At 47.1% G+C, this 19,964-nt stretch overlaps 1 protein-coding gene across 1 annotated transcript in view; it reads right to left on the bottom strand.

Annotated features, from left to right (window-relative positions):
- The window catches only part of COLEC10 (collectin subfamily member 10), a 361,952-nt gene that overhangs the window by 320,968 nt on the left and 21,020 nt on the right, over positions 1-19,964 (bottom strand). The window lies entirely within an intron of this gene.

The following is a 19,964-nucleotide window of genomic DNA, read 5'->3' as shown; positions in this document are numbered from 1 at the left end:
CAACTTGAAAAAGCAGTAACATGGCAATATGAAAAGTCGAACAGAGCCACAGAATGTACTCCAAACACATCAACGTGCCTTTCATCCACACTACAGCACCGAAATTGCAATCCTTCATGTTATAGATGACGTCCTCTGAATCACAGATAAAGGTGGCCCCTTCCCCTTGACCTTCCTAGATCTTTCAGAGGAATTCAACGCTGTTCAAAGTCCAGTATTGCCCAACCCTCTCAGCACTCCTCTGAATATCGCCTATGCATGAACAATTCATTTGCTTTATTCCTATTAAACTGACATCAATATGTTCAAATTAACTCATCCATCTCTCTGATTACTTTTTTGGCTCCATTGTAGCAACAATAACCTCAAACTTACAGATAGATTCCCAGTTAGTACTTATAGTCCATTTCAACATCACCTGTCAGCAATATGCGAATGACTCACAACCTTACCCCAAGGTAACTTCATCAGTCAGAAAGCACTGCATGAAACTATACCTACAAAATATTCATTCTGAATGCCAACTGTTTACCATAAGTTGAAATTGATAAACATCAGATTCATCCTCAGTGATATTTGCAAACACCGATAGCAAATTGAGGCCTGGCTAACTAAAATGGAAATTGATCTTTCCTTATTTCACCAGTACAATCAATCAATCAATCAAGAAATTTGTATAGCGCGCTACTCACCCGGAGGGTCTCAAGGCGCTGGGGGTGGGGGGACAGCTACTGCTCAAACAGCCAGGTCTTGAGTTGCTTCCTGAAGGAGAGGTGGTCTTGGGTCAGACGGAGGTGGATGGGGAGGGAGTTCCAAGTCTTGGCTGCCAGGTAGGAGAAGGATCTTCCTCCCATGGTGGCTTTTCTAATGCGTGGCACGGCGGCGAGGGCGTGGCTGGTCGATCGTAGCTGGCGGGTGGGAGTGTAGAAGGTTAGGCGGTTGTTGAGGTACCTGGGGCCCAGGTCGTGGAGGGCCTTGTGTGCGTGGGTGAGGAGGTGGAACGTGATTCTCTTGCTGACGGGGAGCCAGTGCAAGTCTCTCAGGTGTCCGGAGATGTGGCTGTGTCGGGGGATGTCAAGGATGAGGCGTGCGGAGGCGTTCTGGATGCCTTGGAGTCTTTTCTGTAGTTTGGCTGTGGTTCCGGTGTAGAGGGTGTTACCGTAGTCCAGTCGGCTGGTGACGAGTGCCTGGGTGACCGTCTTCCTGGTTTCGGTGGGGATCCATCGGAAGATCTTTCGGAGCATGCGTAGGATGTTGAAGCATGATGATGAGACGGCGTTGACTTGTCTGGTCATCGAGAGGGAGGAGTCCAGGATGAAGCCCAGGTTGCGTGCGTGGTCCGTTGGTTTGGGTGCGCTGCCCAGGGCCGGGGGCCACCAGAAGTCGTCCCAGGCAGAGGGTGATGATCCAAGGATGAGGACTTCCGTCTTGTCTGAGTTCAGTTTCAGGCGGCTGTTCATCATCCACGTCTTTCATCCCTTCGTGCAGGTTGGTTCTGGCGGTGGCTGGGTCGTTGGTGAGGGAGAGGATCAGCTGGGTGTCGTCGGCGTAGGAGATGATGTTGAGGTTGTGATGGCGTGCGATGGCTGCGAGGGGGCTCATGTAGACGTTGAAGAGGGTGGGGCTGAGTGATTATCCTTGTGGTACGCCGCAGATGACTTCGGTGGCCTCGGATCTGAATGGGGGGAGGCGGACTCTCTGGGTTCTTCCGGTGAGGAACGAGATGATCCACTCTAGTGCCTTCTCTTGAATTCCGATGTTGCTGAGGCGCTGCACGAGGGTGCGGTGGCAGACAGTGTCGAACGCTGCGGAGAGGTCCAGGAGGATGAGGGCCGCTGTTTCCCCGTTGTCGAGCAGGGCTCGGATGTCGTCAGTGGCTGCGATGAGGGCGGTCTCGGTGCTGTGGTTGGCTCGGAAGCCGGACTGTGAGTGGTCGAGGGATCCATTAGTCTCGAGGAAGGCGGCCAGCTGTCTGTTGACGGTCTTCTCGATGACTTTGGCAGGAAACGGGAGGAGCAAGATGGGGCGGTAGTTCTTGAGGTCGGTGGGGTCTGCTGATGGTTTCTTCAGGAGGGCGCTGAGTTCGGCATGCTTCCAGCTCTCCGGGTAGGTGGCGGTGTTGAAGGAGCAATTGATGATGTCCCGGAGATGGGGTGCGATGACGGAGTCGGCCTTGTTGAAGACGTGGTGGGGGCATGGGTCGGTTGGTGATCCGCAATGGATGGTGTTCATCGTGTGGATGGTGCCTTCGGTGCTGACCGGGGTCCAGGCGCGGAGGGTGGTGTTGGGGGGCGTCGGTTTGGTGGTTGGGTGCGTGGTCTGTGCGCCGAAGCTGTTGTGTATGTCGGCGATCTTGCGGTGAAAGAACGAGGCGAGTGAGTCGCAGAGGTCTTGTGAGGGGGTGATGTCGTTGTTTCCGGCGCTGGGGTTGGAGAGCTCTTTGACGATGCTGAAGAGTTCCTTGCTGTTGTGTGCGTTGTTGTCTAGTCGTTCTTTGAATGCTGTCTTCTTGGTGGTGTGGATCAGCTGGTGGTGTTTACGGGACGCGTACTTGAGGGCGGTCATGTTGTCTGTAGTCGGGTTTTTTCGCCAGGCTTTTTCGAGGGTGCGGCAGTTCTTCTTGGAGTTCTTGAGGTCGTTGTTGAACCAGGAGGCTTTCTTGCTGTTGGGCCTGATGGGATGGGTTTTCAGGGGTGCGAGGTTGTCGGCGCAGTTGGTGAATCCCTTGGATTCTACACTGGCCCATGTTTCTCCTTCAAGAAGCATGATGGCAAACAGCCAAAAAATCTTGGTATCAAATCAGACTTAGTAAGATGAACGCCTTTCTCCTAGTTCTCTTCCTTATCCACTTGTTTGGGGTGATGCCCTCCTGACTGAACTGCAAGGCATCACAGTTATATTCCTGCAAACAGTTGTCTGTGCAGCTGCCTGCCTGAATATTGTAAGGCATACATGTAAACATCACCCTCACTCTCAGTAATCTACACTGGCTACCTCTCCCAGATGTCATCAAACTCAAATCTCTATGTAACTTTTACAGAACCATGCACAGTTGAAAACTTGAATTTCCTGTAGACTGTTTTTGTGCAAGCTGCAGCACCAGATGTTCCTTGAATTGCCCCTCCAAAAAAGTAACATATAGGGAACAAAGCCTCCTTTTTCACCCTCAGGAACATCATCTTCCCATCTAAGGATGGCCTTCAAGACAGAAATCAAGGCCCATATCAGCTAATTTGAGCCCACTAAATAGCTCTACACGTACCCTGCTGAACACCCCCAGAAGAAATGCTGTATGGAATATTTCTCTATAGTGTGCACCTATCTTCCCCACTTGTTACAATGTATACAAACTATTGTATCTCACAACGACAATACACTCATACCTTTCCAATCCCTAATTCTGATGAAAATTCTGTGTATTTTGCATAAAACCTACAAATATATGCATTCTGTCTATATACGCAAAAATACATTTAGGCCCTCATTACGACCCTGGCAGTCGGCGGTAATTTGGGGAAAAGTACTGCCAACAGGCTGGCGGTACCCTTTTCCAAATTATGACATTGGTGGTTTGGGTCAAGCCAAACCGTCAATGTACCACTCTGGCCGCCAGGGTGGTAACGGCCGCTGGGTTGGAGAGTTCGGTCTCCAGCCCGGCAGCTGTCACAATCCCACCCTCTGGATTATGACCCCGCCTACCGCCATGGTTTTCGTGGCAAGCGTACCGCCATGAAAACCATGGCAGTAGGCACTATCAGTGCCAGGGAATTCCTTCCCTGACACTGATAGGGGTCTCACCCGCCCCCTTCGCCTCCCCAGAGTCCTCCCCCACCCTCCCTCTCCTCCCCCTGTCAGAGTCACCAGATCCTCGGGGTCTGTGCACGTTCCCAACAAGTCCACCACAAGATAGCTCCAATACTCTGATTAGAATGTCACAGAGCCTAAGAGAGTCCAAGTGGGGAAAAGGGGATTAGGTAGGGAACAGCTGGGAAGGAGACCTGTAGGAAGCAAAAGGTTAAAACATACAATATCAAGATTATACCATATTAATCATTACTAGGCTATGACTCTAAGCATTGTCATATTGGAAACATGGATAACTTAGGCATGAACTTAAATAACTAGGCCTCAGGATGACTGGATACCTGTGAGGGAATCAAGAAAGATTAGTACCATTTTCTAATGAACCACTCAATGAAATGTTACACATGGATTATAAACATCAGAACCTTCTAGCATTACACTTTCAAATTCAAGAATAGTCTTTGCATGAGGACCAGGAAATAATCTGAAAGGTTTCTATAACATTATATGAATTGTACTAGATGGATTTATTATGCACATACAATATAACATCTAGCATTCTAACACTTTAGTTTTCTTAAAATGCAGGAACATGAATTGCGCACATTGCAGATTTCCACAAAGGTTTATAAATGCCATGAAATGATTGTGCACAATGAATAACCTGAGTTAGGCACAAGAAATGAATCACGCGTCTTGCCGATTCAAAAGTCACCAAGTAAATGCCATGAAGTGGTAACACACAATGAATATCCTGAATTAAACACAAGAGATGAATTGCGCGTCTTGCCGATTCGAAGGCCACCAACTGATTACCAAGAAATGGTAGCACACATTGAATATCATGAATTTAACACAAGAAATGAATCGCGCGTCTTGCCGATTCGTAGGCAACCATGTGAATGCCAAGAAATGGTAGCGCACACTGAATATCATGAATTAAGCAAAGGAAATAAATTGCGCCTCTTGCCGGTTCGAATACCACCATGTGAATGCCATGAAATAGTAACGCACAATGAATATCATGAATTAGACACAAGAAATGAATCGCGCTTCTTGCCGATTCGAAGGCCACCATGTGAATGCCAAGAAATGGTAGCTCGCACTGAATATCATGAACTAAACACAAGAAATGAATTGTGCGTCTTGCCGATTCGAAAGCCACCATGTGAATGCCAAGAAATGGTAGCGTACAATGAATAACATGAATTAAGCACAGGAAATGAATTGCGCGTCTTGCCGATTCGAATACCATATGAATGCCAAGAAATTGTAGCGTACAATGAATAACATGAATTAAGCACAGGAAATGAATCGCACGTCTTGTCGATTCGAATGCAACCTTGTAAATTCCATAAAATAGTTGCACACAATGAATATCAAGATTTGTACTCGAGTAAATAATTGAGCGTCTAGCCAATTCAAATGCCAGCATGTAAATGTCATTAAACATCAAGCGCACTTTCACACGCACAAGAGCAAAATAGATTTATCATGCTAATTAGGCCCAAGAACTCGAAATCCTTCGAGAACGGGATCAGGGGCTCTGAATAGTGAGCACGTGGAGCTGGGCTGGCTCCCTTATATAGAGTCTTGTCCCAGCCCACAAACCACACATGCTGCAGGGAAAGCTTCTAGAAGGCCCTGGAAAGGGGACCACACCCTGACACACTCTGAAAGCCTGCAGCAGTACATTGAAAATGAACAGTATTTATATGCACCTTGAACATAAGTCTTCAGGATTAAACTCTGCAATGCAAAAGGTTAAACAACAGCATTTCAGCTCAATGCATAAATTACGTTATCTTGAGAGTGCTGGATTTTTGCATTCTAGTCGCCCGTAGAGCGCGCACTGCCCTGATGTTGACACCCCCCCACATTTACAGACCCACACTCGCACACATACATATTCATACACACACGCATACCCATATTTACCCACGCATGCACTCATACACACCCACACACCGCAACACACACCAACATACATTGCCGCACACATGCATTCACAACATACACGTACACTCACATTCAGTCATTCACACATGCACTCAACGCACCTCACACCTGCATGCAAAAACAGACATACATCCCCCACACACACACTACACCTTCACACACACACCACCCCCTCTCCTGTTGGAGAACCAGACGTACCTGCTTGCAGGGGGTCCTCCGGCAGGAGACGGGATGCGGCGCTGCTGTCAGCAACAGCGTCCGCCAGCAAAACAGTGCCGGATGCTCTAAGGCCAATGAGTGGTGGGGATCGTACCGGCGGCCCATGCCAGAATATTGAAGGGGGAGACTTAGGGAATGTGAGAAGGCCCCCTTGAAGAGACATGTCCAGGACCCTGGTCTTAAAGCATAGGTGTCTTTGGGCAGCCACTCCCAAAGCAAGATCCTGGGAGCATAGATCATGAGACATTGGACTTTTTTGGAAGAAGGTGACTGTATGGGTGAGGCAGGAAGAGATCATGCAAAGGGGTGTTTTACAGGTTGGGGAATGGGGGAGATTGATGAGGTGGCAATTTAGCAGATCTGTGATGAAGAAAGCCCTTCAAACAGAAAGAAGCTCAGGTGCTGACAAATACTCATGATCTGTGGCAAGGGATGACAACTTGGGAATCAAGAAAATGAGCTCCAGTGGGGAAGTGACAGAGAGAGGGAGGTAAAATGGAGCCTCTCTGCCCCAAGGGGCAGTGACATAGCAGCAGGTGTGGGAGATGAAGACCCAAGGTGGGGCTGCAGGTAGGAAGGATCGGACAGATGATTAGGTTAGATGATTCCAGCAACAGTGGTGGGATTGGACCAAGGGAGTATGTAGCAGACGAGGTTGCACAATTATGAAGATTGGGTGGATGAGCGGACTAGTTACAAAGAGAAAAGGGCTCAGAGGAATGAGACTAGGAGACGCAACAATGAAGGCTCTAGACAAGGGAATGGCAAAGATTTGGTAAATGCTTGGGAAGAAGAAGCAGTAAGAGGGGAGAGAAGTTGAATATGGAAGGACGACCAGACCACAGTCGGAGGAGTGGTGTGAGTAAGCTCAAAAGCATACACGGAGCATAGTGGGAATTGTGAGATGTCAGCAACATAACACAAAACACAGACAGACGAGATTTAGACTTCAGTGAGGAGCTCAGCAGGACAAGGAACAACACAGGAGGAAGCTGGGCAACCAATGGCAGAAGGTGAGGGTGGGAGTAAGTCAATTAAGGAGCAGTCACAGAAGGGCTGAAGGGCATTTCAAGGGAAAAAATGCATTCCAAAATGCATTCCAAGGGAAATACATGAGCAGGAAGTACATGGTCATTGCCTTCGCCAGGCGATACTCACTTTCATGAGAATAGGTGACCGGTTAGAGGGTAATTTATTGGTCAGAATAAAAGAGAGAATTTGGGCAAATGACTTTGTTGATATTTTCAAATTGCTACACAGAGAGATAAAATACAAAGAAGGGTCCAAGTTAGAAGAGAGGAGATTTGCGAAAAGTCTAAATGTACCAATTAATATTGGTGTGTGGACTACTGCATTTACAATGCAGGCCAGCATAGTCTGCGAAAAGACGCTAGAGTGCAGTGTAGCTTTGTGATAGTATTTTAATGTCATCGGGATGGCCAGCATCAGTTTCAGAGGGTTCCTTATGATGATCAGTTAGAGCCAGCAAGAGTTTGTCACCGAAAAAATAATGGGGGTGGAAAAATAAAACAAGCATTGGCAAAGCCAATAGGTTTCTCTTTTGTCTTTTTTTCTATGCAACTGGCTTACAAATATTAAAGAAATGTTATAATAATGTTTGTTTTATTAAATTAAAAACAAACAGTATTATAACATTTTTCTAATATTTGTAAGCCAGTTACACAGAAAAAAAGATAAAGGCGAAATGTATTGGCATTCACATGAGAAGGAAGAAGACAGAAGATGGAAGAAGACAGAAGGCATGAAAAGAGAAAAGACAGAAGGCGGAAGAAGACAGACGATGGAAGAAGACAGAAGACGGAAGAAGACAGAAGGCGCGATAAGACAGAAGGCAGAATAAGACAGACGGAAGAAGACAGAAGGCGGCAGAAGACAGAAGGCATGAGAAGACAGAAGACGCTAAAGAAGATAGTGAAGACAGAAGACGTTATGCATAAAGAAAAAAGAAAATGGACAGCAATGAAGAAAGATGATGGAGAAGAAGGCATTGAAGAAAGAAGACATCAGTGAAGTAAGAAGGCAGCATGCTGGAAGAAAAATGAAGACAGCAACAAACAAAGAAGACAGAGAAGACAGCACCAAAGAAAGAAGACATCAGCAAAGAAAGAAGACGGCATGTAAGAAGAAAAAAGAAATACCTTCAGTGTCGCAGCAAGAAGGACACTCGCCAGTGGGAAGTGACTGGAAGGAGTACTTGGTAAACAGGCAACTAGACAGCAAGAACGGCAAAGAAGACGAAGACAACAACAGGAAGTGATGCGTAGATGATGTGCTGAATAATCCGAAACAGGTAAATCAGAGCGACATTGGAGTAAGCCAATGGTAAGTTCAGGTAAGAAAGGATCTGGTTCCAAGACCCTTTTAAGTTTTTTTTTACTTACAAATACTACCAAAAGATTTCGCAAACAGGCCCACAGGCACACGTGCAGGCAAAACCTAAAAATGAATTAAGGCTCAAATATACAATCTCCACCAGGCCACTGCAATCAGCTCATATGGTGAGTGGCCTACCACTATTTTCCATGTCTTTTCATGGACGTTCCACCTGGGGAGAGGTGGGGGACAGCCAGACAAGTTCCACAGGAGCGTGCTGGAATTTTAATAAAGGGGATTATTATAGGTAACCTTGCAGCTTTTGGCATAAAATCTCAAAGTGAAGGGGGAGACACCTGGTGCACGAACTCACAGGGGAACAGGTCACTACATTGCAGGTAGAAAGAGGGGCAAGAACAGAGGGGTGGTGGGGAAGGGTAACCACACTTGTTAAACTGGAAGTCATGCACCCATAGTTTTTGGAATACCTGGATGGAGCAACAGCTAGCTTTTTGTGGCTTCAGGTGGAAGTTCAGAATATCATACATCGTGGGCCGCTAAGACAGATGGGTGGAGAACTTCTGTTCATGCAGGGGTGCCTCAAGGGGAGTAGCAGAAGAACTGCACAAGGAGATAGTGAGAAGAAGAAGAGTGGCTATATGCAACCTCCACAATCCAGAATCTCATAGTGTTACCCATTGAGGGGGGTCTCATAAAAGAAGGGAGGGGAATACTGATCCATTCATGGCCTCTTTTGCCCAGAGTGGGCTTTAATGAATGATTTAATTGAACAGGCAGATTTTAGGCCTGGGAGAAATTGTAATTACATTGGAGTAATCAAAGTAATTTCAGTAATCACTCATTACTCTTATGATACAAAAGTACCAAAACAACACAATAACGTCAGCATGAGTAATTAAGAGTAGTTTGGGGCACAAATCCTAACTCAGGAGCAGAGGAACAATGAACTAAGGGAGAGTGAGCGGCTGCTGGCTACTGCTGCAATTTAGTGCTATTTTCTTAGCACAAAGTGCATCCTCTGGCCGATTTTGGATGCTAAATTCTGGATTATACTTCTCATGCAACTACTCATAATTATGAGTAATTTTATGGTAATTAAGAGTAATTATGCTAGAGAGAATTATGCCAGCTATACCCACCCTTAGCAGCTTGTTCTGTGTTATATGCCAGTGTTCACATGTCCATAGAGATGGACTGTAACTGTGGGAAAGGTGCAGAGATGAGTAAGGTGGACATCCAATCTGCTTTTCTCTTCCTTCCGGTACACCCATCAGACTTCTAATTGTTTTGGGTACAATTTCCACTAGGTGGGCAAGTGCATGCAGAATGCAGATGGGATGAGCTCTGGTCTGTGAATGTTTTAAAAGCTCAGCACTTTTATTGAATTGATGGTACAGGTACAATGGTATGACAATGTGGATCCAGAATGAAACTATGACTTAGAAAATAGGTATCTTTTTGGATGTGCAAAGAGCTGAAGGGTTTGAACTATTCTGAAAAGGACAATGGTGTGCAAAGAAATGACCACTGATGTGGAGGAAGAAGTGGCATAGTATGGCAATTCCTCTAATTTCTCTTAGTAGTTCTTGTGGCACGTTTGTGGGGTGAGAAGTTGAGGAATATGAAGGTGACATTTGTAACTATCAATCAGGCAATGGTGATTGTGGTTCACAGGAAGATTACCAAAGATGAGTATGTGCTCCAAAGTTTGAGAGAGCTGGTGTTGTAGTGTCTGGAATGCAATATAGTGTTTAGTGCTAGGCGCATTGTGGGGCTGGAGAACGGGGTGGCTGATGCACGATCTTGTTTGCAGTGAATTAGGTTCAGTGGATTGGCCTTTGGAGCAGAAAAGAAGGGACTGCATATCCTGGACAGTCTGTGGGAGATCATGATCTGAAGACACATCACCTTGTTAAGAACTTGCTGGCTGAATCGATGGGAAGGACATATAAAATGAGTTAGAAAAAATTATTTCAGTTATGTGTGCGGCATCAAAGGAGTGATAAGATGGGAATGAAGGAGAGACAAAATTACATGGTCAACTTTTTGCCGGTGAAAATTAAAAAAAACGTGATGGCTGTGACAATCAGGGGAAAGTTGGCAGAGATTGTCTATTATCGGAAGATGCATAGAGGGTATGACCCTTTTGCAGGGCGTTAGGTAGGAAAATAATAGAGGTATTGGCACAGAACAAAAGGTAACGAGGAAAATGAGGCAGCCAGTAATGATTCAGGTGTTGAGAAGTCATGTTGTCTGGGTGAGAGCTGAGTGTGCATCTACTTAGGAAGTGAATTTGTTTGGGCCATTTTTTACATTGCTGTTTTTGGGGGAATTTTGTATGTGTTGGAGCTGGTGAGATCTAAAGGTGCTGGGGCAGTTTAGGGATGGGAAATCTGATATGGAAAACCTAAAGGGTTGGCCTGCAGTTGAACAGGGCAAAGATGGATCAGTAAGGAAGAGGGTATATAGAGTGGTTGAAAAAGTCAGCACACTGGCTGGGGGAATTTTTGAGAGTACGAGGAATGGAAGCAGGGCTGGTATTTCAGCATGTGCAAGGTTCACAATCATGAAGGTGAAGAACAAACAACTGTCACTGTATTGGCATGGTATGAATGACTTGAGATGGGGCCAGTTGGTGCCAATGCTGTGGGAACTTTGAGAAAACAACCGCTGGCTAGAGATCGTGGTGACATACCTGTAAGAGAATGACCTGGTATGATTGATAGGTCTGGAACTGCTAGAGTTGATGATGAAGAATTTGAAACTTCTGAAAGATAGGTGGGAAGGAACTTATTTTGCTAGGCACAGGTACTGCCCAAGATGGAATGGAGGGGGACCCACAAGCCAGTGGTGATAAACAGGGCAAGAAAAGTGGTCAATAGTGAGATGTAGGAGTTTTGCAGAGCAAAGGAGGTAAGGGTTATAGGCCGCAGGGAAATTGTGCATGACTGCCTGTCTTTTTTCGGACATGATGAGGGTCAACTGTCCATTCTAGGTAATAAACTGTATTTGGACACACTTACAGAGAAACTTGAAGAACAAGTGGCAGTAGGTCGGTAGGTTTGGGGGGCTAAAATAACATCTTAGAGGTGGGATCTGACACAAGCAGGTGAACGGATTGACAAATGCAGAGTGTAGGAAGTTGGCTCTGTATGTGCTATTTCAAAGTAAGGAATAGCATGCACAGAGTCCAAGGGTTCCCCTTAGAGGTAAAATAGTGGTAAAAATAGATAATACTAATGCTCTATTTTGTGGTAGTGTGGTCGAGCAGTAGGCTTATCCAAGGAGTAGTGTTAAGCATTTGTTGTACATACACATAGACAATAAATGAGGTACACACACTCAGAGACAAATCCAGCCAATAGGTTTTTGTATAGAAAAATATCTTTTCTTAGTTTATTTTAAGAACCACAGGTTCAAATTCTACATGTAATATCTCATTCGAAAGGTATTGCAGGTAAGTACTTTAGGAACTTCAAATCATCAAAATTGCATGTATACTTTTCAAGTTATTCACAAATAGCTGTTTTAAAAGTGGACACAGTGCAATTTTCACAGTTCCTAGGGGAGGTAAGTATTTGTTAGGTTAACCAGGTAAGTAAGACACTTACAGGGCTTAGTTCTTGGTCCAAGGTAGCCCACCGTTGGGGGTTCAGAGCAACCCCAAAGTCACCACACCAGCAGCTCAGGGCCGGTCAGGTGCAGAGTTCAAAGTGGTGCCCAAAACACATAGGCTAGAATGGAGAGAAGGGGGTGCCCCGGTTCCGGTCTGCTTGCAGGTAAGTACCCGCGTCTTCGGAGGGCAGACCAGGGGGGTTTTGTAGGGCACCGGGGGGGACACAAGCCCACACAGAAATTTCACCCTCAGCAGCGCGGGGGCGGCCGGGTGCAGTGTAGAAACAAGCGTCGGGTTTGTAATGGAAGTCAATGGGAGATCTAGGGATCTCTTCAGCGCTGCAGGCAGGCAAGGGGGGGGTTCCTCGGGGAAACCTCCACTTGGTCAAGGGAGAGGGACTCCTGGGGGTCACTCCTCCAGTAAAAGTCCGGTCCTTCAGGTCCTGGGGGCTGCGGGTGCAGGGTCTCTCCCAGGTGTCGGGACTTAGGATTCAAAGAGTCGCGGTCAGGGGAAGCCTCGGGATTCCCTCTGCAGGCGGCGCTGTGGGGGCTCAGGGGGGACAGGTTTTTGTACTCACAGTCTTAGAGTAGTCCTGGGGTCCCTCCTGAGGTGTTGGATCGCCACCAGCCGAGTCGGGGTCGCCGGGTGCAGTGTTGCAAGTCTCACGCTTCTTGCGGGGAGCTTGCAGGGTTCTTTAAAGCTGCTGGAAACAAAGTTGCAGCTTTTCTTGGAGCAGGTCCGCTGTCCTCGGGAGTTTCTTGTCTTTTCGAAGCAGGGGCAGTCCTCAGAGGATGTCGAGGTCGCTGGTCCCTTTGGAAGGCGTCGCTGGAGCAGGATCTTTGGAAGGCAGGAGACAGGCCGGTGAGTTTCTGGAGCCAAGGCAGTTGTCGTCTTCTGGTCTTCCGCTGCAGGGGTTTTCAGCTGGGCAGTCCTTCTTCTTGTAGTTGCAGGAATCTAATTTTCTAGGGTTCAGGGTAGCCCTTAAATACTAAATTCAAGGGCGTGTTTAGGTCTGGGGGGTTAGTAGCCAATGGCTACTAGCCCTGAGGGTGGGTACACCCTCTTTGTGCCTCCTCCCAAGGGGAGGAGGTCACAATCCTAACCCTATTGGGGGAATCCTCCATCTGCAAGATGGAGGATTTCTAAAAGTCAGAGTCACCTCAGCTCAGGACACCTTAGGGGCTGTCCTGACTGGCCAGTGACTCCTCCTTGTTTTTCTCATTATTTTCTCCGGCCTTGCCGCCAAAAGTGGGGCCTGGCCGGAGGGGGCGGGCAACTCCACTAGCTGGAGTGTCCTGCTGGGTTGGCACAAAGGAGGTGAGCCTTTGAGGCTCACCGCCAGGTGTGACAATTCCTGCCTGGGAGAGGTGTTAGCATCTCCACCCAGTGCAGGCTTTGTTACTGGCCTCAGAGTGACAAAGGCACTCTCCCCATGGGGCCAGCAACATGTCTCGGTTTGTGGCAGGCTGCTAAAACTAGTCAGCCTACACAGATAGTCGGTTAAGTTTCAGGGGGCACCTCTAAGGTGCCCTCTGGGGTGTATTTTACAATAAAATGTACACTGGCATCAGTGTGCATTTATTGTGCTGAGAAGTTTGATACCAAACTTCCCAGTTTTCAGTGTAGCCATTATGGTGCTGTGGAGTTCGTGTTTGACAGACTCCCAGACCATATACTCTTATGGCTACCCTGCACTTACAATGTCTAAGGTTTTGTTTAGACACTGTAGGGGTACCATGCTCATGCACTGGTACCCTCACCTATGGTATAGTGCACCCTGCCTTAGGGCTGTAAGGCCTGCTAGAGGGGTGTCTTACCTATACTGCATAGGCAGTGAGAGGCTGGCATGGCACCCTGAGGGGAGTGCCATGTCGACTTACTCTTTTTGTCCTCACTAGCACACACAAGCTGGCAAGCAGTGTGTCTGTGCTGAGTGAGAGGTCTCCAGGGTGGCATAAGACATGCTGCAGCCCTTGGAGACCTTCCTTGGCATCAGGGCCCTTGGTACTAGAAGTACCAGTTACCAGGGGCTTATCTGGATGCCAGGGTCTGCCAATTGTGGATACAAAAGTACAGGTTAGGGAAAGAACACTGGTGCTGGGGCCTGGTTAGCAGGCCTCAGCACACTTTCAATTGTAAACATAGCATCAGCAAAGGCAAAAAGTCAGGGGGCAACCATGCCAAGGAGGCATTTCCTTACACAACCCCCCCCCAAACGAAAGAGGATGAGACTAACCTTTCCCAAGAGAGTCTTCATTTTCTAAGTGGAAGAACCTGGAAAGGCCATCTGCATTGGCATGGGCAGTCCCAGGTCTGTGTTCCACTATAAAGTCCATTCCCTGTAGGGAGATGGACCACCTCAACAGTTTAGGATTTTCACCTTTCATTTGCATCAGCCATTTGAGAGGTCTGTGGTCAGTTTGAACTAGGAAGTGAGTCCCAAAGAGGTATGGTCTCAGCTTCTTCAGGGACCAAACCACAGCAAAGGCCTCCCTCTCAATGGCACTCCAACGCTGCTCCCTGGGGAGTAACCTCCTGCTAATGAAAGCAACAGGCTGGTCAAGGCCATCATCATTTGTTTGGGACAAAACTGCCCCTATCCCATGTTCAGAGGCATCAGTCTGCACAATGAACTGCTTAGAATAATCTGGAGCTTTGAGAACTGGTGCTGAGCACATTGCCTGTTTCAGGGTGTCAAAGGCCTGTTGGCATTCCACAGTCCAGTTCACTTTCTTGGGCATTTTCTTGGAGGTGAGTTCAGTGAGGGCTGTCACAATGGATCCATATCCCTTCACAAACCTCCTGTAATACCCAGTCAAGCCAAGGAATGCCCTGACTTGAGTCTGGGTTTTTGGAGCTACCCAGTCCAGAATAGTCTGGATCTTGGGTTGGAGTGGCTGAATTTGGCCTCCACCTACAAGGTGGCCCAAGTAAACCACAGTTCCCTGCCCTATCTGGCATTTGGATGCCTTGATAGAGAGGCCTGCAGATTGCAGAGCCTTCAAAACCTTCTTCAGGTGGACCAGGTGATCCTGCCAGGTGGAGCTAAAGACAGCAATATCATCAAGATAAGCTGTGCTAAAGGACTCCAAGCCAGCAAGGACTTGATTCACCAACCTTTGGAAGGTGGCAGGGGCATTCTTTAAACCAAAGGGCATAACAGTGAACTGATAATGCCCATCAGGTGTGGAGAATGCTGTTTTCTCTTTTGCTCCAGGTGCCATTCTTATTTGCCAGTACCCTGCTGTCAAGTCAAAGGTACTTAAGAATTTGGCAGCACCTAATTTGTCTATGAGCTCATCAGCTCTTGGAATTGGATGAGCATCTGTCTTGGTGACAGAATTGAGCCCTCTGTAGTCCACACAAAACCTCATCTCTTTCTTTCCATCTTTGGTGTGAGGTTTGGGGACTAAGACCACTGGGCTAGCCCAGGGGCTGTCAGAGCGCTCAATTACTCCCAATTCCAGCATCTTGTTGACTTCCACCTTGATGCTTTCCTTAACATGGTCAGACTGTCTAAAGATTTTGTTTTTGACAGGCATGCTGTCTCCTGTGTCCACATCATGGGTACACAGGTGTGTCTGACCAGGGGTTAAGGAGAAGAGTTCAGGAAACTGTTGTAGGACTCTCCTACAATCAGCTTGCTGTTGGCCAGAGAGGGTGTCTGAGTAGATCACTCCATCTACTGTGCCATCTTTTGGGTCTGATGACAGAAGATCAGGGAGAGGTTCACTCTCTGCCTCCTGATCCTCATCTGTTACCATCAACAGATTCACATCAGCCCTGTCGTGGAAGAGCTTAAGGCGGTTCACATGGATCACCCTCTTGGGGCTCCTGCTTGTGCCCAGGTCCACCAGGTAGGTGACCTGACTCTTCCTTTCTAGTACTGGGTAAGGGCCACTCCATTTGTCCTGGAGTGCCCTGGGAGCCACAGGCTCCAGAACCCAGACTTTCTGCCCTGGTTGGAACTCAACCAGTGCAGCCTTTTGGTCATACCAAAACTTCTGGAGCTGTTGGCTGGCCTCAAGGTTTTTGCTTGCCTTTTCCATGTACTCTGCCATTCTTGAGCGAAGGCCAAGTACATAGTCCACTATGTCTTGTTTAGGCTCATGAAAAGGTCTCTCCCAGCCTTCTTTAACAAGAGCAAGTGGTCCCCTTACAGGGTGACCAAACAGAAGTTCAAAGGGTGAGAACCCTACTCCCTTCTGTGGCACCTCTCTGTAAGCGAAAAGCAGACATGGCAAGAGGACATCCCATCTCCTTTTGAGCTTTTCTGGGAGCCCCATGATCATGCCCTTTAATGTCTTGTTGAATCTCTCAACTAAGCCATTAGTTTGTGGATGGTATGGTGTAGTGAATTTGTAAGTCACTCCACACTCATTCCACATGTGTTTCAGGTATGCTGACATGAAGTTGGTACCTCTGTCAGACACCACCTCCTTAGGGAAACCCACTCTGGTAAAGATACCAATGAGGGCCTTGGCTACTGCAGGGGCAGTAGTCGACCTAAGGGGAATAGCTTCAGGATACCTGGTAGCATGATCCACTACTACCAGGATATACATATTTCCTGAGGCTGTGGGAGGTTCTAGTGGACCAACTATGTCCACACCCACTCTTTCAAAGGGAACCCCCACCACTGGAAGTGGAATAAGGGGGGCCTTTGGATGCCCACCTGTCTTACCACTGGCTTGACAGGTGGGGCAGGAGAGGCAAAACTCCTTAACCATGTTGGACATATTGGGCCAGTAGAAGTGGTTGACTAACCTCTCCCACGTCTTGGTTTGTCCCAAATGTCCAGCAAGGGGAATGTCATGGGCCAATGTTAGGATGAACTTCCTGAACAGCTGAGGCACTACCACTCTCCTTGTGGCACCAGGTTTGGGGTCTCTGGCCTCAGTGTACAGGAGTCCATCTTCCCAATAGACCCTATGCGTTCCATTTTTCTTGCCTTTGGACTCTTCAGCAGCTTGCTGCCTAAGGCCTTCAAGAGAGGGACAGGTTTCTTGTCCCTTACACAGCTCCTCCCTTGAGGGTCCCCCTGGGCCCAAGAGCTCAACCTGATAAGGTTCAAGCTCCAAAGGCTCAGTTCCCTCAGAGGGCAGAACTTCTTCCTGAGAAGAGAGGTTCCCTTTTTCTGACTGTGTTGCAGTTGGTTTCCCAACTGACTTTCCTTTTCTCTTGGTAGGCTGGGCCATTTTTCCAGACTCCAGCTCTACTTTTTCACCCTGTGCCTTGCATTGTGCTCTTGTTTTTACACACACCAGTTCAGGGATACCCAGCATGGCTGCATGGGTTTTTAGTTCTACCTCAGCCCATGCTGAGGACTCCAGGTCATTTCCAAGCAGACAGTCTACTGGGATGTTTGAGGAGACCACCACCTGTTTCAGGCCATTGACCCCTCCCCATTCTAAAGTTACCATTGCCATGGGATGTGCTTTAGTTTGATTGTCAGCATTGGTGACTGTATAAGTTTTTCCAGTCAGGTATTGGCCAGGGGAAACCAGTTTCTCTGTCACCATGGTGACACTGGCACCTGTATCCCTCAGGCCCTCTATTCTAGTCCCATTAATTAAGAGTTGCTGTCTGTATTTTTGCATGTTAGGCGGCCAGACAGCTAGTGTGGCTAAATCCACCCCACCCTCAGAAACTAGAGTAGCTTCAGTGTGGACCCTGATTTGCTCTGGGCACACTGTTGATCCCACTTGGAGACTAGCCATACCAGTGTTACCTGGATGGGAGTTTGGAGTGGAACCTTTCTTGGGACAGGCCTTGTCTCCTGTTTGGTGTCCATGCTGTTTACAGCTATGACACCAGGCCTTTTTGGGATCAAAGTTTTTACCCTTGTACCCATTGTTTTGTGAAGAGGCTCTGGGCCCACCCTCCTGTGCAGGTTTTTGGGGGCCTGTAGAAGACTCTTTACTATTTTTAGTTTTGGTTGTCTCATCACCCTTCCCCTGGGGAGTCTTTGTGACCCCTTTCTTTTGGTCACCCCCTGCTGAAGTCTTGGACACCCTTGTCTTGACCCAATGGTCCGCCTTCTTTCCCAATTCTTGGGGAGAAATTGGTCCTAGGTCTACCAGATGCTGATGCAGTTTATCATTGAAACAATTACTTAACAGGTGTTCTTTCACAAATAAATTGTACAGCCCATCATAATTACTTACACCACTGCCTTGAATCCAACCATCTAGTGTTTTCACTGAGTAGTCTACAAAGTCAACCCAGGTCTGGCTCGAGGATTTTTGAGCCCCCCTGAATCTAATCCTATACTCCTCAGTGGAGAATCCAAAGCCCTCAATCAGGGTACCCTTCATGAGGTCATAAGATTCTGCATCTTTTCCAGAGAGTGTGAGGAGTCTATCCCTACACTTTCCTGTGAACATTTCCCAAAGGAGAGCACCCCAGTGAGATTTGTTCACTTTTCTGGTTACACAAGCCCTCTCAAAAGCTGTGAACCATTTGGTGATGTCATCACCATCTTCATATTTTGTTACAATCCCTTTGGGGATTTTCAACATGTCAGGAGAATCTCTGACCCTATTTATGTTGCTGCCACCATTGATGGGTCCTAGGCCCATCTCTTGTCTTTCCCTTTCTATGGCTAGGAGCTGTCTCTCTAAAGCCAATCTTTTGGCCATCCTGGCTAACAGGAGGTCATCTTCACTGAGAGCATCCTCAGTGATTTCAGAAATGTGGGACCCTCCTGTGAGGGACTCACTATTTCTGACTAACACAGTTGGAGACAGGACTTGAGGGGTCCTGTTCTCCCTATTTAGGACTGGAGGAGGGACATTGGCCTCCAAGTCACTAATTTCTTCCTCTGTGAGGTCATCATCAGAGGGGTTGGTTTTTTCAAACTCTGCCAACAGCTCCTGGAGCTGAATTTTGGTAGGTCTGGAGCCAATGGTTATTTTTTTGATATTACAGAGAGACCTTAGCTCCCTCATCTTAAGATGGAGGTAAGGTGTGGTGTCGAGTTCCACCACCTGCATCTCTGTATCAGACATTATTCTGCTAAGAGTTGGAATACTTTTTAAAGAATCTAAAACTGTTTCTAGAATCTAATTTCAAACTTTTAACAAACTTTTAAACTCTAAAAGACAATGCTAAACAGGGACTTAACACACAAGGCTCTAGCAGGACTTTTAAGAATTTAGAAAAATTTCAAATTGCAAAAATGAATTTCTAATGACAATTTTGGAATTTGTCGTGTGATCAGGTATTGGCTGAGTAGTCCAGCAAATGCAAAGTCTTGTACCCCACCGCTGATCCACCAATGTAGGAAGTTGGCTCTGTATGTGCTATTTCAAAGTAAGGAATAGCATGCACAGAGTCCAAGGGTTCCCCTTAGAGGTAAAATAGTGGTAAAAATAGATAATACTAATGCTCTATTTTGTGGTAGTGTGGTCGAGCAGTAGGCTTATCCAAGGAGTAGTGTTAAGCATTTGTTGTACATACACATAGACAATAAATGAGGTACACACACTCAGAGACAAATCCAGCCAATAGGTTTTTGTATAGAAAAATATCTTTTCTTAGTTTATTTTAAGAACCACAGGTTCAAATTCTACATGTAATATCTCATTCGAAAGGTATTGCAGGTAAGTACTTTAGGAACTTCAAATCATCAAAATTGCATGTATACTTTTCAAGTTATTCACAAATAGCTGTTTTAAAAGTGGACACAGTGCAATTTTCACAGTTCCTAGGGGAGGTAAGTATTTGTTAGGTTAACCAGGTAAGTAAGACACTTACAGGGCTTAGTTCTTGGTCCAAGGTAGCCCACCGTTGGGGGTTCAGAGCAACCCCAAAGTCACCACACCAGCAGCTCAGGGCCGGTCAGGTGCAGAGTTCAAAGTGGTGCCCAAAACACATAGGCTAGAATGGAGAGAAGGGGGTGCCCCGGTTCCGGTCTGCTTGCAGGTAAGTACCCGCGTCTTCGGAGGGCAGACCAGGGGGGTTTTGTAGGGCACCGGGGGGGACACAAGCCCACACAGAAATTTCACCC

This window comes from Pleurodeles waltl, chromosome 2_2 (genome assembly GCF_031143425.1).
Source record: "Pleurodeles waltl isolate 20211129_DDA chromosome 2_2, aPleWal1.hap1.20221129, whole genome shotgun sequence".
Lineage (NCBI taxonomy): Eukaryota > Metazoa > Chordata > Amphibia > Caudata > Salamandridae > Pleurodeles > Pleurodeles waltl.
Note: the sequence above shows the minus strand (reverse complement) of the source record. Positions and strands in the feature narration are given on the sequence as shown.